This window comes from Suricata suricatta, chromosome 10 (assembly GCF_006229205.1).
Source record: "Suricata suricatta isolate VVHF042 chromosome 10, meerkat_22Aug2017_6uvM2_HiC, whole genome shotgun sequence".
Lineage (NCBI taxonomy): Eukaryota > Metazoa > Chordata > Mammalia > Carnivora > Herpestidae > Suricata > Suricata suricatta.
This window is the reverse complement of record NC_043709.1, coordinates 47,006,223-47,031,702: the sequence shown is the minus strand read 5'-3', so window position 1 is coordinate 47,031,702 and position 25,480 is coordinate 47,006,223. Positions and strand designations below refer to the sequence as shown.

Below are 25,480 nucleotides of genomic sequence, written 5' to 3'. Positions count from 1 at the left end.
CTCAAAATGAATAAGTATTTTAAAAAACCCTAAAAATAAAATAGCCTAACTCTTCCTTAATGGAATTGAGTGGAGTTTTCAAAAACAAAACCTGCCTCATCCCGTTTTAACCCACCCAGGACTCGCTCAGTGTGAGCCCATGGAAACTAATCCTATTCTTTTGCTTTAAGCATTTGACTAACCTCTGTGAGTCCATATTGGAAATGACACAGAGAAAAAGACCACACCATGAGCTTAATAGAGTTCACTTTCCCATCCCCAGTCACTCCTTTATCTGCCCATGTGTCCCTCAGGGATCCCATATCACACTCTTCCTTTCCTGGACTCAAGTCAGATGGATGTTTTCTCCTCTCTCCAACTTGAATGCCACCTTTGCTCCAATGCTTACAGAGTTCTATTGTTTTGGGGAATATCCAGGGTTAGGTTAGTTTATATGTAGTAACTGTAGGGCAGCAAGGTTTTGCTGACATCCAAGAACAAGATATTAGATACTGGATCTAACTGGATAGAACCTTACCCTAAGGATCCAGATTGAGATTGAAGTTGCACCCTTCACACCTAGGTAGGCTTCAGTACGTCCCTCAGGTAGCAGGGCTGGAAACTCCAAATACTACCTAGATATATGAAGAATATGCAGCTTCTTTATTTTCTATCATAGTTTTACACTTCTTTAAACATCACCTCACTGGGTACCAGGGGATGGAAAACACTCTTAAAGTTGCCAATATTAGGTATTCTTGTCTCTTCTCTTTTAAATGGATTCTTCTCTTTCCAACTTCCTCTGTCTTCCTCTGCTCTTTCCAAAATGGGGAGGAGGGGGCTGATGTGATCACATGGCAGCAAGGTCAAGGCATGACAAAGCCCTCTGGACCCTCAGTGATGGTCTGGCCCCCTCCCAGCTGATGGGTCACTTGGTCTAGACAGGTTTTTTGAACATTTTCCTGGCACACACTCTGGTCCTGACCATTTGCCCCTGGAGTGTCTTCTCCCACTGCAGCTCTTTGTGTATCCTCAGGCCTTTGCCAATTGTCTGGTCATGTAAGTACCAACACATCCACTCACTGAGGCCTAAAGGACCTTTCAGAACCCCAGGAGTCAAAGTTCTGCATCATTCATCTAGCTACTTGCCAAGACCACAGTTATTCAATTGCTTCTCATGTTGGCAAAGAGGCTCTGCCAGAATTTCAAGCAGTGATAGGGGAAAAATGGGACTCTTCTTTCAACTTTCTAAGCAGGATGCATAAACAGAAAACGGAGTCCGTAATTCTCCTTCCTTTCTTGTTTAGCAGTCAGCAGCATGGAAAGGAAAACCTTCTATGACCTGTAAGGAATTATTTTTATATCTTCTTTGCATAATCTCTTTTTAGATCCTTTATGAGGTGGTATTTTGTAAGTTGATTTTTCCAAAGCCATAGCAGTGGACAGGTTGCAGAGAGAGAAGCTAGTTCACCCACAAAGAAGCATCTGGAGAGATTCCAAAAATATTCTCCCTGTCACACCTAACTTGTATATAAGCTTCAGTTTCCTCAGCCAAAAAAAAAAAAAAATGGAGAAAATAATACCCAGACCCACCCTCTTGAAATCTACATGGATAAGCACTCCAGGAAGTAGAATTTTACAGACATCCATTTCATAGAGGGTTTGAAACAGCAGGTGACACAGATACACATGCACACAGACCCATTGTCCACTTGTACCCTCCCTTTCTTTGGAAATGTCCTTCAACCTGTGGTAGGCTCAAAGAGAAAGATGCTGCTTAAAATTTCAATGTAGTTACAAGTCTAATGAGTTGGCTTTTCTTAAATAATTCAAAAACCTTAAAAGTATAACTTACAAACAGAAGAACTGTTGAAAGACAATTACTTATTCATTCAATAAGTATTTTGTAAGCATCTACTATGTGACAAGTATTGTCTTGGGTTCTTGGATACATCAGTGATCAAAATAGACCCAAAAATCCACAACAGAACAAAGAAGGCAGAAGCTTTTGGAGATGATGTATAAGTTTATAGCATTGATTGTGGCAATGGTTTCACAAGTGTATACTTACCTCCAAACACATCAATTTGTATACATTCAATATCTACACTTTTTTACATATCAATCATACATCAATGTAGTGGTTTAAAAGTAGACTATGACCCTTACCATCATATTTGACAAGAATGGAAAAGGGTGAGAAAAAGGTAGGCAAATGAAAAGAAATATATTAAAAGTATACATATAGAGATAAACAATACTGTACATTAGGAGCAGACAAGTAGATTAATAGAAAAAGTAGAATACAAGTTATTACAATGATAGTTATTGTTGTACCCTCATTTAGCATATTAAATATTATTGGCTCATTTATTCATATTCTCAGTTAGTTCAAACCTTCCAGTGTTAAGGTAACCAACAGGGGAAAAAAATATGGCCTCAGAACACAAATGTTACCGTTTCCAGGTTATGATCAATTAATCCTTAGTCAGGACCCAGGCCCCGGTTGAAATTTCCAGAGTGATTTAAACTTAATCCAGTAACCAGTTTTTGCCTCCCCTGCCTGCCCCCTCCTTCTTTCTAGAGTCACAGAGCACTTATCTTGTCAGTGGGTCTTTTCAAGACCACATCTTTCACAGAGTTTTGGTTTCTGGCAATCTGTCATGTTTTCCTGAAATGATACGTTCTTAAAAGTTTACTTGGCCTGCAAGACATGCTGTTTTCCTTTCATTATATAAACAATTTGGCACGATTTGTTAACATTATGATCATTAATTTATGATGCTTGTTAGTATCTATTGATAATTAGCCCAATGATCCAAGAGGCTTTGTTTCCCAGAAGATAAAAGACTGAGTTTTCTCTGGGTCATGTGGTGACTAGATCTCCTTTCAACCTTCAATTTCTACACATGTTTTCTTGTACTTCTGGTCACAATCTTATCCTTGGCATGCTTCTTACTTTTTCATAACTCCTGATATTACTCATAATTCTCTTTACCTTGCTTACATATAGGAAAAATATATATCTAGATTTAATAAAGAACCATATATTTAATAAGAGAAACAGAACACTCACCTATGTCAATTCCACCATTCTCTTAAAAATCAGTAAAAATTAAGCACAACTAATTATGTTCAACCTTCTTTCACATTACAATGTCTTTTGCAAACTTTATCGGTTCCCATTTTAACTATCATTATGGATTCATGGAACCATGAACTTAACTTGTTTATAACTAATCATTTTTTAATGCTCAGATGATTTTGAGTTAGATAGTGGAACTACCACAAAATTGACTCAATGTCCTTTCAACATTATTCCGGCTATGTTTAAAGCATCCCTGCATTCACACAAAAGTTAAACGTTCACCTAGTATTTAAAGAGCTCTGGCTCCTTTTAGTGGAGAGTTAGAAAAGAACAAAGTCCCAGACACTAGAGAGCACATTTGACATTTATTTCTCAATGTCTTTAGTAATAGAACATGTTAAGTGTCCACATGTATATTTTTACTTTGGCTTTGATTTCCTAAATCCATTTTATTTTCTTCTAAAGTATTTTTTTCTATAAAATACTTAAATCCAGAATGAGAGAGGACCCTTCAGAAGGGGTTCAGATCAGTATTATCACCCATTCTACCTTCCAGCTGAACCTAGAACTCAAATCCTTTTCCTGCAGCTTTTTTATTTTGGCTTGGAAATTGGCGAACGTTTCACAAAAGAAAGAACAACTAAGCCAGGTCTTGAAGAACCACGAATATAAGATCTCCAGATAAAACTAACTAGATAGATAGATAGATAGATAGATAGATAGATAGATAGATAGATAGATACCTATAGGTATATCAATGTGCAGAGACCCAAGGCATGAGTGACATGGAGTAGAATGATGGGAGGAGAAGGCAGTGAGATGAGATAGGGCAACATGTTAGGTTTGGTTAGAGCAGGGAGGATCTAAGTTTGCCACACTAAGTAGTTTGATTTTTATCCAATGGGTTATCATTGGACAAAAGTAACTAGGTGATTTTAAGGAATGTCCTGGAAAACTAGTCAAAGTAAATTTATAATAAATTCAAAAATGCTATTTATTTATACCATCCACCTTTCTTCAGTGTGAAAAAAGTTCTTCTGGAAAGGGGTTAAAGAGGGAAATTTTTATGTGTAAAACTTTTAACAAATTCTTGATATTTTTATAAGCTGAGGTTGATGAATCAGCTCTTTTTTTTATATATAGTTAATTGTCAAATTGGTTTCCATATAACACCCAGTGCTTTTCCCCACAAGTGCCCCCCCTCCATGACCATCGCCCCCTTCCCCCCTCCCCCTCCCCCTTCAGCCCTTGGTTTGTTTTCAGTATTCAATAGTCTCTCATAGTTTGCGATCCTCTGTCTCCCCAACTCTTTTTCCCCCTTCCCCTCCCTATGGCCCTCTGTTAGGTTTCTCCTGTTAGACCAATGAGTGCAAACATATGGTATCTGTCCTTCTCTGCCTGGCTTATTTCACTTACCATGACACCCTCGAGGTCCATCCACTTTGCTACAAATGGCCAGATTTCATTCTTTCTCATTGTCAAATAGTACTCCATTTTGTATATACACTACATATTCTTTATCCATTCATCAGGTGATGGACATTTAGACTCTTTCGATGATTTGGCTATTGTAGAAAGTGCTGCTATGAACATTCAGGTGCACGTGCCCTTATGCATCAGCATTTCTGTATCCTTTGGGTAAATCCCCAGCAGTGCTATTGCTGGGTCATAGGGGAGCCAAAATGACGAAATGAAAGAACTCCCCTCTAAAGAAATTCCAGGAAGAAATTACAGTGACAGAACTGTTCAAAACAGACATAAACAACTTAACTGAACAAGAATTTAGGACGATTATCATAAAATTAGTTGCTGGGCTTGAAAAAAGCATTGAAGCAGTTAGAGAAGATATTGATACAAAGACTAGGAACCTTCAAAATAGCTGTGACAAGTTAGAAAAGGCTATATAAATGAGGTGAATAATAAGATGGGGGCTGCCAATGCATGGATTGAAGAGGCAGAGAGGAGAATAGGTGAATTAGAAGACACATTTATAGCAAAGGAAGAAGCCAAGAAGAAGAGAGAGAAATTGATACAGGAGCATGAAAGGAGAATCAGAGACCTGAGTGATACAATCAAATGGAACAATATCCATATCATAGGAGTTCCTGAAGAGAAAGAAAGAGAAAAAGGTCCCCAAGGGGGTGATGGACCAAATTATATATGAAAATGACTCAGTTATTCTTTTTAAATTTTTTTAATGTTTATTTATTTTTGAGAGACAGAGACAGAGCACAAGCAGGGGAGTGGGAGAGAGAGAGGTAGACAAAGAATCAGAAGCAGGCTCCAAGCTCTGGGCTGTCAGCACAGAGCCCGACATGGGGCTCAAAGCCACAGACCATGAGATCATGACCAGAACCAAAGTCTGATGCTTAACCAACTGAGCCACCCAGGTTTCCCATGAATCAGTCCTAACGGAGAGATCTCTTGTAAGACAGTACTTCACCATCCACCTCCTTCACCCACAGAGGAAAGAATAAGACATTGTGCCATTGTGGTAGGCAGAATTCTAAAATGGCCCCCATGATATGCGCTTGGTGTTACATGCATGATTCACTTACATTTTTTATTTGTTACATTTTATGGCAAGAGTGGAAGGATTTTGCAGACATAATTAAGACCCCAAATTGGGAGGCTAGGGTGGCTCAATCCATTACGTGTCTGACTCTTGATTTGGGCTCAGGTCATGATATTATAGTCGTGAGATCAAACCCTGCATGGGGCTATGTAATAAGCATGGAGCCTGCTTGGGATTCTCTCTTTCTCGCTCTCTGCTCCTCCTCTACTCACACCCACACATGAACCCACACAGTTGTTCACTCTCTCTCTCTCTCAAAATAAACATTTAAAAAAAAAAAAGATCCTAAATTAGTTGACAAATTCATCAAAAAGGAGATTACCCTGAGTGAACCTAACTTAATCAGGTGGAAGCCCTTTAAAAGGATTTTGGACTTAAATTAAGTCACAAATCTGCCAAAATACATCCTACAGCTATAATGAAATGAATTATGTCAATAATTATGTGAGCTCAGAAGAGGAATTTGAAACTCAGATGAAACCCATGACCTGGCCAATACCTTGACTATTGGTATTGTGATACCCTAAGCAAAGACCCAGCTAAGTCACGTCTGGATGCCTGGACCATGGAAACTGAAAGATAATAAGTGTATACTGTTTTAAGCTCTAAAATTTCTGGTAATTTGTTATGAAGCAACAGAAAGCTAATATACCTGTAAAATGGAAAGAAAGGAAAATCACATAGAATCAATACTTACCTATTAAAAATAGGCTGTGTGGATATGGTTAAAGGCTACATGGATTCATATCCCAACACTACCACTGACTTGTCATGTAATTTGGGCATCTTTCTTCATACTTACATGCCTTGATGCCCTCATTATGAAAGGAGGATAAACATGGGGCTTAACCTCATAGGATCATTTTGAGGATCAAAGTCCCTACAAGGGTACCTGGCATGCAGTAAGCACACTATAAAACACTAGTTATCTTTATGGGATGCTTCTCTACTGCTTATCAATGAATCTAGATATAGCAAAGGCTTTCTTCATGCACCCCCCTCTTAACAAATAAGAGTATCATCCTATTACAAATATTCAAGGCATCTGGTAAAAAGATCAAACATGTCACTGCCTTGAGTTTCCATTGTCAATTTCAGTCAGAAAAAAGTTAAATAAAGGATAAAATAAGGATAAACTTAACCAAAGAGGTAAAACATCTGCACTCTGAAAACTACAGAAAGCTTATAAAAGAAATTTAAGAAGATACAAAGAAATGGAAAACCATCCATGCTCATGGATTGGAAGAATAAATATTATTAAAATGTCGATACTATCCAGAGCAATCTACACATTTAAAGCAAAGCAATCCTTATCAAAATAACACCAGCATTCTTCACAGAGCTAGAACAAACAATCCTAAAATTTTTATGGACTCACAAAAGACCCCAAGTAGCCCAAGAAATATTGAAAAAGAAAACCAAAGCTGGAGGCATCACAATTCTGGACTGTAAGCTGTATTACAAAGCTGTAATCATCAAGACAGGATGGTATTGGCACAAAAGCATACACATACATCAACAGAACCCAGAATCCATAAATGGACCCACAAATATATGGCCAACTAATTTTCAACAAAGCAGGAAAGAGTATCCAATGGCAAAAAGACCATCTCTTTAGCAAATGGTGCTAGAAGAACTGGACAGCAACATGTGTTAGAATGAAATGGGATGACTTTCCTAAGCCATACACAAAACCAAATTCAAAATTGACTAAAGACCTAAATGTGAGACAGGAAACCATCAAAATCCTACAGGAGGAAACAGGCAGCAACCTCTTTGACATTGGCCACAGCAAATTTTTATGTGACATGTCTCTGGAGGCAAGGGAAATAAAAGCAAAGATAAACAATTAGGGCCTCATCAAGATAAAAAGCTTCTGCACAGTGAAGGAAACAGTAAAAAATAAAATAAAAGGCAACTGATGGAATGAGAGAAGATATTTGCAAATGACATGTCTGATAAAGGGTTAGTATTCAAAACCTATAAAGAACTTACCAAACTCAACACCCAAAAAACAAAAAATCCAGTGAAGAAATGTACAGAAAACATGACTAGATATGTTCCAAAGAAGACATCCAGATGGCTAACAGACACATGAAAAGATGCTCAACATAACTCATCAGGGAAATACAAATCAAAACCAAACTGAGATACCACTTCACACCCATCAGAATAGCTAAAATTAATAACTAAGGAAACCATGTTGATGAGGATGCAGAGAAAGGGGAACACTTTTGCATTGCTGGTGGGAATGCAAACTGGTGCAGCCACTCTGGAAAACATTATGGAGTTTGCTCAAAAAACTGAAAATAGAACTACCCTATGACCCAGCAATTTCACTACTAGGAATTTATCCAAAGGACACAGAAAACTGATTCAAAGGGGCAAATGCACCCCAACGTTTATAGCAGTACTATCAACAATAGCCAAATTATATAAAGGGCTCAAACATCCATCGACTGATGAATGGATAAAGAAGATATGGTACACACACACACACACACACACACACACACACACACACACACTGGAATACTACTTGGTAATGAAAAAGAATGAAATCTTGCCATTTGCAACAATGTGGATGGAACTAGAGGGTGTTATGGTAAGCAAAATAAGTCAGAAAGATACCATATGATTTCACACATGTGGAATTTGAGCAACTCAACAGATGAACATAGGGAAGGCAAGGAAAAATAAGAGAAAAACAGGAAGGGAGACAAAACATAATAGATTCTTGGATACAGACAGCAAATTGAGCGTTGCTGGAGGAGATGTAGAATAGAAGTTGCTGAAGGGATTGGGTGAATGGGTGATGGGCATTAAAGAGGGCACTTCCCGGGATGAGCACTGGGTGTCATATGTGGAAGATGAATCACTGGTTTCTACTCCTGAGGCCAAGACTATACTGTATGTTAATTAACTTGAATTTTAATTAAAATAATAATAATAAAAGCAAACATGATCTTTTTTAAGCTATAAAAATAGCTAGGAGAGGCCTTACCATACCTGGAACTCTTAATGCTCTTTTAAAACTTAGAGATCAGTTAGTTTCAAAGTAATAACCAAAACACATAAATAGCTACTGAGTTCTTGTGTTGTAATTGCTGTATGTTATCTGCAAGGAATTGTACACTGCAAATATTCTATGTCTATACAATAAAATTGAAGGAAAATACTTTGGGGAAAGCTATTTAGCTATGGTAAGTCGGTAGGAAGAAAGGTAGGTAGGTAGGCAGATGAATAGATGGTTGGACAGATGGATGAAAGGATGGAAGGTCAGAAGGAAACAGATGACCTGAAATCCTGATCATGATAAGATACATCTTAAATTCCCTGGGTCGAATGGATTGAATTTTAAAGAAAATATCAAAAAATAAATGAACCTTTTTCTGAATCAGTAAAAATTGTTGGCCTATAACTTCTTTTAAAATTCAGACAAAACTGAAATTGGGAAAACCTTTCCCCAAGATATACACTAAAAGTATTTAGTAAGGTAAGATGGAAAAAGTCGTTGTGGGATGAAGTACATAATTGTCAAACACCAGATACATCAGAATCACTCAGGAGAATGAATTTTAAAGAATTAGAGATTTATCTAACCCAGGAGGTCTGGAGACCAGAAAACAGAGCAGGAAACTATATTTTTGCTGTATCTGTTAAGGTGAGGTAGGTTATAGCAACAAAAAGATTCCAAAATGCCAGCAGATTAACACAATAGAAATTAATTTCTTGCTCACAAAATGGTTTAAAGGGAGGTTGCTAGGGAGGTTCCTCTCCATACAGTCATTCGGTAACCAAGAGACCCTTTCCATCTTGTAGGCTCCTCCAAACCTTAAGGTTTAATTGTTTTTTGCTTCCATCTGACAAAGGGAGAAATAGCATAGAGAAGCACATGCAGGATGTTTTAATGGACCAGACTGAAAGTAGCATGAATTTTCCCTTTGCTCTCATTCTGTTGAGGACAAGACAGTCACATGGCCACACCCAACTGCAGAGGAGGAAGGAAATTATAGGGTGGCTCTTGTGCCAGTAGGAAGAAGTGATTTCAGTGAACAGGAAGCAGTCTCTGCCATAAGTACACCTGTGATTTGGATGTGCAACTGGTGCATGGTTGAAAATTAACTGGTGAAAATATAACTTTTGAGTCAAAATAATCTTTTTTCCAAACTTAGCCACTTGACAGATATCTGATCCTAGGCAAAATATTTCCCCTCTCTGTGCCTTACTCTTACCAGTTCTGCATCTTTCAAATGAGGATTTGAAAATCCTACAATTTAAGATTTTTATGAGACTGAAATGAGAAATGTTTAAACTCATTAGAATAATAATTGGCATTTATTCAATAGTTATGAATATGTCATTCTTATTGTATTGTTGGTTTGGGAAGACAAAGAAGCAAGATGTTCTATTATTTGAGTTAAGAAATCAAATGAATCAGTATCAGAATAATTATTCCAACTGAATTACTGGATTGAGAAAGTTTTAAAAGTTAGACTCTTCACACAATAGAAGTTCACTTCTTGCTCTTGTAAAAGTTCCTGAGCAACTATTCACATTAGCAAGCATCTTTCTTCCATGCAATAATTCAGAGATCCGGTCTTTGTCCATCTGGTAGTTTTCCCTGTCCCTAGGTCTTTATCATCATTTTATCCAATGTGTAGAGATTAACCATGGAAGCAATATGCAGTTGGCATATGAACGGTACTCCTGATGCAGTTCAAGCTAAGGTGTTTCAATAGAATATTTGAGGTCCACAGAGAGAAAAATTATTCTAATTTTAAAATAAAATGAAAGCAACCTTAAAATATTAAGGAATTGAAAATGCTGGTAATTAGCTCTAAAACAGGAGAGTCACAATAATCTAGTTATCACATATTTTGATTCAGATTGTCTGAGATATTTTTAGATTTAACTTTTGCCACATATAAATGTATACCACCGGGGGCACCTGGGTGGCTCAGTCAGTTGAGTGTCTGACTGTAGCTCAGGTCACAATCTCACAATTTGTGAGTTTGAACCCCACATCAGGCTCTTTGCTGACGGCACGGAACCTGCATGGGATTCTCTCTCCCTTTATTTCTGCCCCTCCCCCACTCACTCGGTCTCTCAAAAATAAATAAACTTGAAATTTTTAAAAAAAATAAAATAAATGTGCACCATACCTAAGAAATTCCATGAACACTTAGGTCTAGCTCTGGGCCTGAACTTTGCACTGCTTATCCTCTGATGCAAGTGATACTATCATTGATAAGCTGAGTTCTGTATAATTGAAAGGAGTAATTTAATGAGTTGTTCTGAAATCTGGATTACTGTGAGGATGCTGTCTAATCAATGCAGTTATTTATCAAGGGCAGAGAACAGCCCTTGTTCAGCATTTCCCCAAAATTGAGTGATACACAGACTTTTTTCACAGAAAACTAATTTTCACTAAACCACAAGAACATATCCATGGTTTCCTGGTCTTCAGATTTCAATTTGAGAACTACATCCTTAGTCAAAGGATGTATTTTGCTCAAGAGAGCAGAATATGGCCCTACATGCCTCATCTTCTTGGTTTCTTCATATTCCAATTTCCCTGATTTCAAATCTCACTTCTGGTACCCCCTCGGCACACTCACACTTTTCTGCTGTCCTCTCCAATAAGCATCTCAGAACACATCCCCATCCATCTAATTGCCTTGACTCTACCCATTTACCTCTTAGGTTTTGTTCTAGTTTGACAAACTCTTGCTGACTGATAAACCTATCAGAACTTGTGCCCTCGAGCCCACATGCTTTATTCACAATATGGAGTCCATGTTCTCCCTTCAGCACGTTTCCCTGCTTCTAAGTTCTTACCTGGGCTGGACCCCATATTAGGGAAGAGGGAGGAAGGACACTCGGGGTACCATTCATATGCCAAGCCTCACGGCATCATTTATTGCCCTGGTGTCCTTGGGAAATTATTTGAATCTTTCAGATTCCTTTCCCACCTCTGCAAAATGGGGATGGTAACAATTTCCTAGGCTCAGACAACAGCCACTTGTTATTTAGGTTCTTACTATGCCCTTGGTTTTCTGTCTCATTTAATCCTTATACCATCCCCTTTCTTAGTATCATGCCCACAATTTTAGATGAACAAATTGAGGCAAGCAAAGGTTAAATAGCTCAATCTGGGAAGAGCCCTCAGAGCCATAGAGTTTCCAGTTGATATCAACCCAGTTCACTTACTTGTTTCTGAAAGTAACAGCAACAACAGAAGCTGTTATGAGTTTTGTACATTTACAATAAATACCATAGTCTCGCGGTGTATGCTCACTGGAGCAGCACTCCTGTGGTGGTTCCTTGCCACACCAGCCCACTTTACCAAAAGTCAGGCAAGGCAAACTTAAATTTGACCTACTTTAATCAAAATGTGGGCTGTGGTTCAATTATTTGACAATTGGTTACTAAGAATTTAAAGTGTTTAACCACCACTTTAAATGCAGTCGTTGTCTTGTGGTCTCTCTCGGAAACTAACATTGCCATATTTCACTGCCATGTATACCCCGTAACTCCTCCCAAATAACCTGCAAAAGCAGAGGGAGCTGCCTCCTCACAGATCGCATGTTTCAAGGGGTGGATTTAAAGAGGCATCATGCAATGGATTTTGAGACGACATTCCAGCCAATCTCCAAGCCTAAATGTTAGTATTTACGTGTATTGTCTGCAGTGTACTGGCAGTGGCACTGGAGCCTTGATCTTCATCAATAATAGTCTCTATTGCTTACTTCCCATTTAATGAGCAGTCAACCCCAAGTGGAGAGGAAGGCGGACTGAACTCAGTGGTGGTGGTGTCAAAAGGATGGTCAGACCACAGCAAACCTGTGGCTGTTCCCTCCTCTACCAGTACCATGGGGCTGCAGTGCGAGGATCAGAAGTGGCCTGACCCTGTGGGAGCCAAGACTCACCCCTGCCCTGTTGGCCACACCACAGCTCAGTCTACAAGGCAAGAGGGGTTTTGAATAATAGACCAAGATTATACACCAGATTCTGATGCAAGGGTGAGCTGTTGCTTTCCCGGTTCCTGTTTAGATCACAGGCCTCCTTCAGTTACTCTAGAAGGTTAAAACAAGCAATCTGTTTTGAGTTTGGAAAGGTCTGATGTTCCTTTATGTGGGGGAGTTCACTTTATCAGAAAAAAAAAAAGCCAGCCTCTTGCTGTCAGCACTGTAGTGTGGAAATGTAGCACATCCTACTCTGACATTTCTTTTCTGCCTCCTGAGCCCCACTCGTTAGATTGTGGTTTCCAGGTTGTTTTGCTTTTTATTTCTTTCTAATTGGTTTTACTCTTCATGCCAAGTGTCTTAAGTCACATTAACTAAAGATGTATGTTTTTGAAGGATCAGGGCACGCTGGGACTAGCCTTCTGCTCGGACTGGGCAGATGGGTTTACAGATGCTTTGCCTCATGTGAGGCCCTCTTGCTGATAGTCCTGGAGCGGTGGGTACTGCCAGCATTGCCCCCTACCTCCATGGCCCGCATTCCCTTAAAGCCAGAGGGTTAAATCCACTGCCTCCTAGTGATCTCCCAGGGAACGCTGGAAACTTATCCAGACTTCCCAGACGTATCTTTTCCAACTCTTGCAGCAATGACTATCCTGGGAGTGCCTAACATCGGAGGCTTTAAAGCTTCAACAACGGCCATGGCTACTTGACAATTACCTCTACTTGGGACCCCAAACAGTTTGCATAACCATAAAGGTGTGAAAAATTGATATTTTTGGAAATGCTTGTTTAAAAAAAACTTTTCTGTGTCTTTGTCAGTCTTCTCAACCAGATAGCATTGCTTGACTCATTTAGCAAGTATTTATCACTTGCCTGCTTTGGATGCATCATCACAAGAGAAAAAAAAGAATGCAGAACAACAATGGCCAAGGCACTTGACATATCTTAATGCTTCCCAACCTATTACTATTTGTATTCCCATTTTAAAAGGGAGGAAACTGAGGCCAAGAGAGGTAAAGACCTTTGCCCAACATCACACAGGACTGTCTGGCTCCAGAGTCCACACGATAACCATCATTCTAGGCTAGCTCCATAATCTCCCAGAGTTAGCATGCTCTTGACTTTTTTTAATGTTTATTTTGAGAAAGTGTGTGTGTGTGTGTGTGTGTGTGTGTGTGTGTGTGTGTGTGTGTAAAGAGGGGAAGGGGCAGACAGAGAGTGGGAGAGAGAATCCCAAGCAGGCTTCGTACTGCCAGCACAGAGTCCAACATAGGGCTCAGTCTTACAAACAGTGAGATCATGACTGAGCCAAAATACAGAGGTGGATGCTTAATCAACTGAGCCATCCAGGTGCCCTACCTAACCCTTCATTCTAAGGCAAGGCCATCAATCTTGAATTATTGCCTCTTGTTCTACACTAATGAACTATTTGGAATGACCCAGAAGGAAACCTACTTTGCTCCTTGCTCTTCCTGAAAGTCCTGTCCCAAAAAACTAACAAGCCACAAGCCTCCTGCTTCCTCCTTTTTCAGTGCCATATTCCCAGCCTCTGGTATCAGAGCAGCCTGCTCTCTTGACCTGGGCACCAGCCAGAACCAACCCTAGATCTGGCCCAAACCAGATCCCCAAAGGATCACTTCACCTCAAAGCCTCAGGAGACTTTACCTCCTCTATTATCTATTTTACAACCGTCAGTTCTCTAAACAGCATGCACCTGCACCATTGCCTTCCCAGCCTAGAGCCAAGCAGTGTAGAGCAAGAGAAGGCAGTGGAAGCCAAGAGCCTGGCCTTCACAGCCTGCTGTCAAGGACGGTTTCCGCCACACAGGATTTTGGTTCCAATGTCTCCATTATAAGTCTTCTATGGTTCTTTCTTCATCTACCCTGGAGGAGGTTAGAATTAGGGAATGAAAAACCAATAGTGATCCTCTGAGAACAGCTACAAGTTTTAAGCCACTTAAGGTATCTACATTTTTAAAGAAAAATAAGCACAAGAAAAGCAATCTATAATGAGAGAGTTTTTAATTTCTGAGATGGGAAGAGTTCCAATTTGTTAGTAGTGCAGTGTCTTATCACAGGAACGGGTTGCTATGGTGTAGAGATGGGAGCCATCAGGAACCACAAGGCTGGGTGATCATCTTTATCAATAATGAGGCATCCAGGTGAATGGACAAACTGGGATGGAAGGCCCTCTGCCTTCAGAGGGTCACCTTGAGTCTGATACATGACAGCTGTGGGACAAGTAGGGGAAAGGCATGTATGTAGATGTGTCCATCTCAACAGGGAAGTTATTATTGGGGGGGTACAAGCGGCTATGCTAAACTCAAGGAAATACTGCCTCTACTTCTCCCTAAAATAAAGGAAAGGGAAGGAATGAGAAGAACATGTGAAGCTAGCTTCCTCCAGAAAGCATTTCAAAGGAAGTCTTGTCAAAGCCATGGACCTACCTTGGGCTAGTGGTTAGAGGAGGTGGAAAGTCTAGATTCCCCAAGTTGGTTTAACTTCTACTAATTCAATAAAACCCAACAAGCATTATGTTTACACATGAATTAACACTCTATTGTTATCACTTCATGTACACAACATAATTCCAGCCAATGGGTAGCTTAATTAAAAGAAGACAACTAATGGCACGTAGCACAGGGGGAGAAAGGCTTTGCCATCAAGTAAAGGAGGAGAAGAGTACATACAAAGAAAACAATGAAAGCTTTGCTATTTCTGTGGGATAACTCCTTTGGGTTAGAGGTCCCTTAAGTATTTGACAGAAATATGATGTGGCAAAAGAGGGAGGTTAAATGGTGTGGGACAGAGAAGTGAAAACAAAATGGAAAGGAGCTATCAAGGGAGAAGACGACAGTAGAACAGGAACCACCAAGCACTGTTCGGGACAGCTCAGCCTCATTGCAACATGGACATTTTAAACTTTTGCCTGGAATTAATTTGAAAGCCTGTGGACAGCTAACGTAAAATGGTTGTCCTCTTTTATTGGATTAGTTGGTAGCACATATTTTTCACACTTAGACAAACATTTCTTTGCAATCTAGATCTTGAGAACCAAGGTTCAGAGTTTGGGATTCCAGGCAAACAACTTCCTCCTGATGTGTTGGTAGAGTAGGCAGCTGTCAAGTGATGCACCACAGGGTTAGGGCTGCCCTGCCTTCACTGGGCAGCAGTTAAAAAAAGAAAATCACTTTATGTAGTTTTTTTTAAATTTTTGAGAGACAGAGAGAGACAGTGCGAGCAGGGGAGGGTCAGAGAGAAAGAGGGAGATACAGAATTTGAAGCAGGCTCCAGGTTCTGAGCTAGGTGTCCGCACAGAGCCCGACGTGGGGTTCGAACCCACGAACTGTGAGATCATGACCTGACCTGAAGCCGGATGCTTAACCAACTGAGCCACCCAGATGCCCCAAGTAAGTGATTTTCTTGATCTCGGGAATTCTCAAAGTCTTTAAAAGATGAATTCATGATAGGACACTCAAAAAGGGAGGTACAATAGGTGATGTGTCACATAGATTTTTAACCATTGAACTCCTTCCCTTTATTTTTCATGCCAATCTATTAACAATCTACAATAATGGTTTATTGAATCCAGTTCAAAAAACAGTAAGTATGACAATTTTATGTATTAACTTGGCTGGCCACAGCATCCGAATATTTAGTCAAACATTACTCTGGATGTTTTCATAAGGATGTGTGGAAGAGATTTACATTTACATCAGTAAACTCTAGGAGTCCCTGGGTGGCTTAGTTGGTTAAGTGTCTGACTTTAGGGCTTGAGAGTTAGAGCCCTGCTTTGGGCTGTGCTGACAGCTCAAAGCCTAGAACCTGCTTCAGATTCTGTCTCTGTCTCTTTCTGCCCCCCTGCTCTTTCTCTCTCAAAAATAAACAAACACTAAAAAAATAAATCAGTAGACTCCAAGTAAAACAGATTGCCTTCCATGATGTAGGTGGGCCTCATCCAATCAGTTAAAGACAGGATAGAACAAAAGGATGACCTCCCCTGGGCAAGAAGAAATTCTGCCAGTAGACTGACGTTTGGACTTCATCCACAGCACTGGCTTTTCTTGGTTTGCCAGATGGCTGCCTTTGCACTCTAACTGCAGCCTTTTCCTGAGCCTCCAGCTTGACAACCTTTCCTCTCGGATTTTCCATTCCCAAAGATTCCACAATCATATGATCCAATTTCTTAAAATGAATCTAGTTTCTGTTTCTATACATACTATTGGTTCTGTTTCTCTGGAGAACTCTAACACACTAAATTACTATAAATTTTGAAAATAGAATGGAGTCTATTTCCAGGTAGTCAGATTAATTGTTATTCATGGTTAAAAGAGGAAAAGAAACATATATATATTTTTAATGTGGCAAACAAACAGATTTTGAGATAAAGGGCAGTTAAAAACCCAGGCACTGAGACCAAATATGAAACATGTCAGCATAAATAAAGTGAACCTGAAAAGCAATAGCACCAATGTAAGAACTAAGGGATCAAATATCAAATGAAAAAATAAAATCCTGGATTCTTCCTGAGGTCTTATCTAAGGAAAGCCAGACAGACATAAAGCTTTGAACTGACATGCAGGCAGAGGTTTCAACTCTGTCTGGCTTATGTGTTCATGCTCCAAAATCAAAGCCACAGAAAGGGGGATCTGGGGTCACATGCTTCTGCATGATAAAGGCATAGCCAGAGAAAAACTGAAGAAAAGCCACCTGAAGCATAGAATCAGTGTTAGGTTTGGGAGAGAAAGGCCAACACAAAGTCCCAGGGTCCTTACTGATCCCACTCAGCATGAGACAAGGAGCCAGGAGCAAGTCATCCCACCCTTCTGGGCAAAGGCATCACCTTCGTACACATGCTACTTTTAAGGCTCCAGAGCTATCACAGCTTCTATTAGCAATTTCTAAGCATCTACAGCACAATTCTCTTTAATTGTGCTTATGGTCCACTTATTACCTGACACATTGACTGTATTTATTTGATTTCAATACTATGTGGTCTCTTAAAATAATTTGATGTTTATACTAAAAACACAGGTACATATATTAAAAAGGAGTCAAAGACAAAAGTCAACAAATAAAGAAGGAAAGGAAAATCATATTTTGTTTTAAGAGAAAGCAATAGAAAGAATAGCTAAATTTGAAATTCAATTCAACAAGCATTTACTATGGACTTCTCTCCAAATCTAATTTCTTGACAAGAATAGCACAGAGTTAGAGGGCTGCCATTTACCTGCTGTGATCTTGGACCCAGTTATTTAACAGCTCTGCAACTCCATTTCTCTATCCATGAAATAGAGAACAGGTAGGAAAAACAAAACTTTCCCAGAAGTTAGCACAACTTCAAATTACTGCCTATTAATCCTATTCCTAACCTTGTCAAAGTTTCTGAAAGGAAAGTCGAGGAAAGAGAGGGCCAACATTTATTGTGCACTGACTATATGTTAGCACCTCACAAGCTATCTCATTTATCACCAAAGCTTGTGAGAGAACATTTTTATCAATATATACATGAAATTAAGTTTTAGAAACCCCAAATCTTAGATCAGAAGCTGTGAGTGAGTGACCTAAAACCTACTGTCTTGTGAAGCATGGCATGGCGTGATGCTCCACCAAGCAGGATCCCCAGGTCAACCTGCCTTAGAATTATTCAAAATTCTTGTTCCCCAGCTCTTGAGACCTGCTTTATTTCACTGTCTTAATAGTAGCAGAATTCTAGTTCTTGGTAGTAGTGGTTTTAATAAGCCACTCACTGCCATGATTCATCTGCAACTCAAGAGCCATTGGTGGGGCACCTGGGGGGCCCAGTTGGTTGGACATCTGACTTTAGCTCAGGTCATGATTTCACAGTTTGTGAGTTTGAGCCCCACTTCAGGCTCTGTGTTGACAGCTTACTCAGAGCCTGGAGCCTACTTTGGAATCTGTGTCTCCTCCTCTCTCTGCCCCTCCCCTGCTTGCTGTCTCTCAAAAATAAATAAATGTAAGAAAAAAAATTTTTAAAGAAAGCCATTGGTTTATTGGTTGGGAGAAACCAATATTGCTTCAGGGAGCAACCTGAAGTCAAGCCTGGTCCTGGCTTTGCTATATTCTAGGTATGTTGGGAATATTACAAACCTTTCTGAGATTTTTTAACCTTATCCAAGTCATGGAGATAATAGAAACTCAAAAGTTGACTGCAATGATTAAGTAACAAATGCTTAATGCCAATTTCAAGGTTTGGAACATAGTAATTATTATTTCCTCCACATAACATTGACTTGATTTCCTTTTTGCTTCCTCATTCAACTTCAGGATTCACGAGGTTTGATTTCTTCCCCATCACATAACTGAGACAAGCAAAGGAAAGATCATTGGTGGCCTCCTTGCTAAATGTAGTGACCTCTTTTCCAATCTCTTGCAGCTTTGAATCCATTTTATTCATCACTTCTTTATCAAGACTGCATTGGGCATCTGTTCTGAGCCATACACTGGGCCAGGTAGAAGGTATACAATGAGTGAACGCAGCTGGTACAACACCTACTCACATGGAGCCTCCAAGCTTGTGCTGGGAACACAGATTTCAATAAGCAATCATATTAATGAATATTAACAAATGATACTATCAAAGAACAGCCTGTCTTGGAAGAAAATGATAGAAGGGATATTTTGTTAAAGAGGGTCAGGGAAAGTCTGAAACCTAAGAAGGGGCCAGGTGTGAAAATAATCGTTGTCACAGAAAGAACAGGAGGATGTGGGAAGACCCTTAGATGGAAAAGAGCTGTCACATTGGAGGAAATAAAAGAACATCCATGTGGCTGGACCAAAGGGTGATAGGGAATAAACTGGGAGAACAGGCATGGGCTCAGCCATGCAGAGTGTAAGCCACTGAATTGGACTGAATTACTAGGGCAACTTGAGGCCTTTGGAAGACTGAGTCAGAGGATGATGTAATCACTGTGGCTGTGATGTGGACGGATTAGACGAGGGACAGAAGACAAGCTGAGAGAATAGTTGGTTTAAATAGCTTGGATTTGGGTGTTGAAAGTAGAGGAGGACACTCAAATGGAAGAATTTAAGATAAAATTTTTGGTGGAAAATTGAGAAAATCTGGAGATGAATTGAATATGGAAAATAAAAACAAAAAAGGAAAAGGTGTCACAAACTATTCTGAAGCTCAGTTTTGAGCAGCTGGTGGGATAGCAGAGCCATTTGCCAAGAAGCAGCAGGAGATCACTCACTAGGGTAAATGCCACGATCTGTCCATTTGTAGAAATCTCCCTGGTGATTCTGATGGCTAGCCCTTGTTGAGTAGAGGCTACCTAGAGAGGTAGTATAGAGCATAGTAGTCAAATTTAATGGTTAACAGTAATATCTTTCTTTGGGGATAGTTTGCCTTGTTCAAGTCTTGCCACTTACTGGCTATATTACTGGGAAAGTTGGTTTCTTCACCTATAAAGTAAAAATAATAATAGAACCTGCCTCATAGGGGCCATAAGTGGATTGTCTTCTAAAACATTTGGGAGACACTTTCAAGCTACCATTTTTAGATCAGTTGAATAGACCAGGTGCTTTCACATCTCTAAGCTCTTGCTCTGCTCTTTAGTTGATGGATTCATCTGGTTTTTTCATGAGATAGTTTCCTATATTCTCTTCATGGATAGCTTGTCTTGACTACTCCCCCTACACTACCAACTACAGCCAGTCATCTGGGTCATTTCTCCTGCTTGCATGATCATAGAACTTAACATGTCATATTGCAGTTATACTTATTTGCCTGTCTTATGAGTAAGACTTAGAACTCCTGGAAGTAGCTGGCCTTATCTTCCATAAATTTATATCCACAAAAGTTAGTCTAAGGTCATGGCTCAAAGCCCAAAATGAATTTGTTGGATTTAAAAGAATTTAGCTAAATTAAAAGCAAGATATCCTCAAAGAATGCATCTCACAAACAAGTCTCTTGTTTAATTATATGGTATCATATGGATGCAGACACAGCAAGCTATACCCAAGGGATATAAAAAAAGTCACCCTAAATGGCTATTTAGGCCCAACCTTAAGCCTAAACCAGTCATGCCAAACATAACACCTTTCTTATCTGCCTCTCACCTCCGCTTTGTTCTTCCTGAGCAACGTGGGGCCCATGCCTTTCTGTGGAACAGAAGAAGGGGGTAGAGGGGGGAGGAGGAAGACATACTCCTACAACTTTACAGAACTTTCCTTCACCCCGTAATGGGGGAGAGAAGGTAGAGAGAACTGCTAATATTTGTGCCAGAACAAGCACACTCGAGCTGCTTTGAGTTCTTTCTTACCACGTGAGTTGGCGTAGACAGTCCAAACACCAGTAGGCAGATACCAATATTAGCATTGGAGCGAGGCACTCTGGAGCAAGCTTTGTAGTAGGACCTGTGTTTTTACCATGTTCTTGTGTGGAAGTACAACTTAGTCTCTTCCATGCTAATGCTTCTGGAGTTTTTAAACCCCCAGGAAGTATGTGTGACATGCTGGTTGTGCCTTTTAAACCAAAATAATTTCAGAATTTGGTCTCTCTCATGCTAAGGTTGTTGGAGACTTCAATCTCCAGACTTTATGCAGGGAGATACTAGTCATACTCTTTAAAATAATTTGATAAAGGGTCTGAATTTCTGAGGGAAAAGATGGAAAAATTTTCACTCTATCTTTTCATCTCAAAGCAAATGGGCAGAGCAGGAGGCAGTTTGACAGTTTTGAGCACCAAACAGTCCCGTGTCCGAATCCTGACTCCTTCACTTTTTAGTTCTGTGTTCATTAGAGTTGTTAATAAAGTAGCTAACACTTACATGTGTTTACCACATCATGGTCTGTTTTATGAGGAAGACACTATGATAATTCTTTAATATTTATTTTTGAGACAGAGAGAGAGCGAGAGAGCTGTCAACACAGAGCCCAGCATGGGGTTCCAACACGCGGACCGCAAGATCATGACCTGAGCCAAAGTTGGACACCCAACTGACAGCCACCCAGGTACCCCAACACTACTGTCACATTTTACAGTGAAGATGACAGAGTCACAGAAGGGTTTGTAACTGTACAAGCTAGTTAACAGCAGAGCCAGGATTCAAACCCCGGCAGTATGACTCTAAATCCATGTAGTCTCCAGGTACCTATGCCTGTATCCACTGCATTTCCCTGCACCCAGGTACATCAGGAGTACATCCGACTTTCAGAATCTGAGTTTCCTTGTCTATAAAGTGGGACTAATGAGGCCAACCACAGCAAAGCCTGAAGGAAATAATGTAAATAGAACCCTAGATCCCAAAGGGGCGCCCATAATAGGTCATGTGCCCTTAATTTTCAACTTATATGCTCATAACATATTACCAGAATTCTAGATAAATTCTAATCAAAGTCAGAATCTACAGTCCCTATGAACAACAAACGTAATTAGAATGGACAAACTGGAGGCTTTAAGGTGTACTTTCCAAAAACTCGTATTGATTTAGAAGGCAGGCAGTCTCTGAAGCCAACTATCTCAATACCTCTGAATAAACTTTGGCCTTTACTGACAGAAGCCCACCAATGGGTAATGACTAGCCAGAGGTACAAGTCAAAAGCTTGGAGAGCCCAGAGGGAGACCAATTATTTAGGGTTGGAAGGGCCAGTTAGAAAAGTCCTTGAAGCATGGTCAGAACATTTCTAGGAAGAAAAGAGAGAAGGCCAATGTCAGGAGAGCAATGTGCATGATCTTGGCACTGAGGTGTGAGAACTCCCTGCACACAGTGTTAGAGAGGATGAGTGAGGACTGAACAGCAGCAAGAGTGAAGGAGGCCTGGGAAACCTGCCTGGAAGAGGCTCTGGCAGGCCTTGAAGGTCACATGACCGAATGTGGGCTCGACTCTGTACCATAGGAGCCATCCGGGTTTTTTTTTTTTTTTTTTTAAGGAAAGGACATCATCAGATGTGCTTTAATGAGACAAGTTGTATAGTACTGTGTGTGAATTAAAGTGAAGGGCACAGACATCAGGCAGACTGATTCTGAGGTAGAGAGTACAAAAGAACATGTGATTTTCTTTTTTGCCAAAATATTAAGATATACACCAAAATACACCAATATCTTAAAATCTTAAGAGAGAAGAGCCAAAAGTTATCTGTCACTGGACTAAAAGTGAAATACAGCATTATAACCACTAAAGACTAAACTTAAAAATTGTTAGCAAACTGCCGCATGAAAATTTCAGACGTAAGAAGAAATGTAATTCTACAATTACGCATATATTTCCACCAGAGAATGGAATCTTGACAAAGTGTGTGAAGTAAGCAAAGAAGTAAACAAAATGTTCAAAGCTCAAGAAGTGCCTTTACTTTTCACCAATAACGGCTAACATTGTTTTTTTCGAATCGGCTTTCATATACCTTTGAAGAGAAGCAGATAGTGTTGTGGAAAACTCAACTTTTGAGATCACAACAAAAACTGCAACTCTACATGAGAAAACTGATATTATGTCAAAGTGACAAGTTCCTGAACTTTTGACCCACACACTCAAGAAAGTGGAATGAAAGAATCCTTCAGAAATCAAACAAGAGTAGTAAAAAACAGCATACCACTTCCCTACCAGACACACTTGACGTTAGGGGCATGGGAGCTGGCTGATTTAATGTGGTTGTCCACACTCACCAGTGATTCTCCCACATCATCCCAAACAAAATGCCATTTCAAGGTCCCTCTCTAGACCCTCCTTTTAAGTGGTATGTCCCCTATTAAATATCTTTCTTCATATGTACTTGTATGCATAATTAGTCTATGTGCTTTTCTCAAACATGGCCTTTTAACACTTCTTTAAATACTTTATGTATGCATACTTTACTCAGTTACAAAAATTTTTTAAATGGGAATATTTGGGTATATTGCTGTAATTTTATCATCATGCCTTACATGACATGTAAAAATCAAATAGCAATAGACTAGCAAAATAGCCGAGACTTTTTGAATGATAGCCATGTGCTCAGCATGTTGCAAGAGTTGTACATGTATTAACTCATTTAATCATTACAGGGATGGGGGTAGATGCCATCGCTGCCCCCCAGCTTACACTTCAAAAAACGGAGGCATGGGAAGGTTCGTTATCTTTACCACACTCACATAGCCCGTAAACTTAAGATCTCAGGCAGTCTGTCACAATAACTGTACCTCTAAAGAGCCCTTCAATATATTTTTTTCTTGAATTCAAGTTCCAAAAGAAAAAAAGAAAAAGAAAATCTGAGGGTCTAGCTGGGAACTACAGATAAAATGGGGGATCAAGTAAGGTTTGGCTTTTTTTTTTTAATGTGGGCCACAATCTTCCTATGGTCTCTGCAAGATTTTGTGGCCCGTCCTAGTACAGGGTCATCTTTGACATTGACACCAAAGGAAATATGGCTTCCTGGACCTCTGCCTTCACTGCAGTGTCCCTATCTTAATTTGCTGCCACTTACTGGGATCTGAAGATAAACGTGAGGGAAGTAGATACAGTGGTGGTAAGCAGAGCTGTGGTTGGCCTATGAGAAAAGGGAGGAGGAAGGATTTCAACAGCCCAGAAGGTTTCAGAGCAGAGAACAGAGCACCACCAGTCGGGCATTGTTCTTTGGTACCAAGCCCCCTGTCGACCACTGCAGTAAGTACTTGCCTGCCTTTGGGTCCTATTAGCCCACACAGCAAACTCCACTGGAAAATAGGGCTGAGTTCTGAGTGCTTATAGGTACAGTCTCCATTCTGTCCTGTAGACTCTATGGAGTCTACTCATTGTGTTTCCACTTTGATTTCCCCAATATTGAAGATACATTGGCTTCTCTCCAGCTCTCAGGTCTCAGAATACTTTCTTCTTTAGTTCCATCCCTCTGATCACTTGCTGTCCACTTGGCCAGCTACCTATAGTCTCACAAAGGGAGAGTTTCACAATACAGTACAAACTCTGGAAAAAACTACCCCTTTACTCATTCTTACTCTTTCCATACCCATCACTCACCCTTGTGTATGATGCACAAGGCTTATTCTGGGCAAAATCGAGGACAGGGAGATTGTTATGCATCTTAGGTCCTGTTTGGTAGGCCTTCAATAATGACATGAGAAATGTGACATCAGCCCATTGTTGGACAGTTTACAAAAATGGCTACAACAGTTCTTCCAATTCTTGTGTATACACCTCTTTGCAATGTAACTTTGTCACTACTCCTATTAATACAGAGTCTATTTCCCCTCCCCTAGAATATAGGCTGGCCCTGTGACTTAATTAAGCAGAAGGGGCACCAAATGACTTCAGAGTCTTGGGCCTTAAAAGGCCTTTCAGCTTTTTCTCTCAGCCTCTTGCTGCCCTCAGACTACCACATAAGAAAGCCTGGGCCAGCCTCCATGAGGATAAGACTCCCAGCCAAAGGAAGACCTGACCTTAAGACACGTGAGGTAGGCTCTCCAGCCTTGGTAGTGCTGCCCTAAGACTACAGCCAAGTTAGTGACACCAGGAAGACCAGCAAAAGAATTGCTCAGATGAGCCCTGCCCAAACTGTTAAAACACAGAAATTTTTGAGCATGAAAAATAAAGTTTTGGCAAGGTTTGCTTTGAAGAAACATGTAACTGATGAAAACTCCAATGAAAATTGAGATAAGAAACAATACCTCTTTTAGTATCATGATATAATATACTATCCTTTTAACAATCACTATTTAAGGGGGTGCCTGGGTGGCTCAGTCAGTTAAGCATCTGACTTCCCCTCAGGTCCTGATCTCACGGTTTGTGTGTTCGAACCCCACATCAGGCTCTGTGCTGACACAGAGCCTATCTTCAGATTCTGTGTCTCCCTCTCTCTCTGCCCCTCCCCCTGCTCATGTGGTCTCTCTCTCTCTCTCTCTCTTTCTCTCTCTAAAATAAACAAAACATTTAAAAAA

At 40.0% G+C, this 25,480-nt stretch overlaps 1 long non-coding RNA gene across 1 annotated transcript in view; it reads left to right on the top strand.

Annotated features, from left to right (window-relative positions):
- LOC115304682 overlaps positions 1-21,507 on the top strand; it is a 32,983-nt gene extending 11,476 nt beyond the window's left edge. Inside the window, exon 3 of the long non-coding RNA XR_003914554.1 lies at positions 21,477-21,507. This is a non-coding gene — a long non-coding RNA (uncharacterized LOC115304682). The remainder of the gene's footprint in view (positions 1-21,476) is intronic.
- The last annotated feature ends 3,973 nt before the right edge of the window (positions 21,508-25,480 follow it).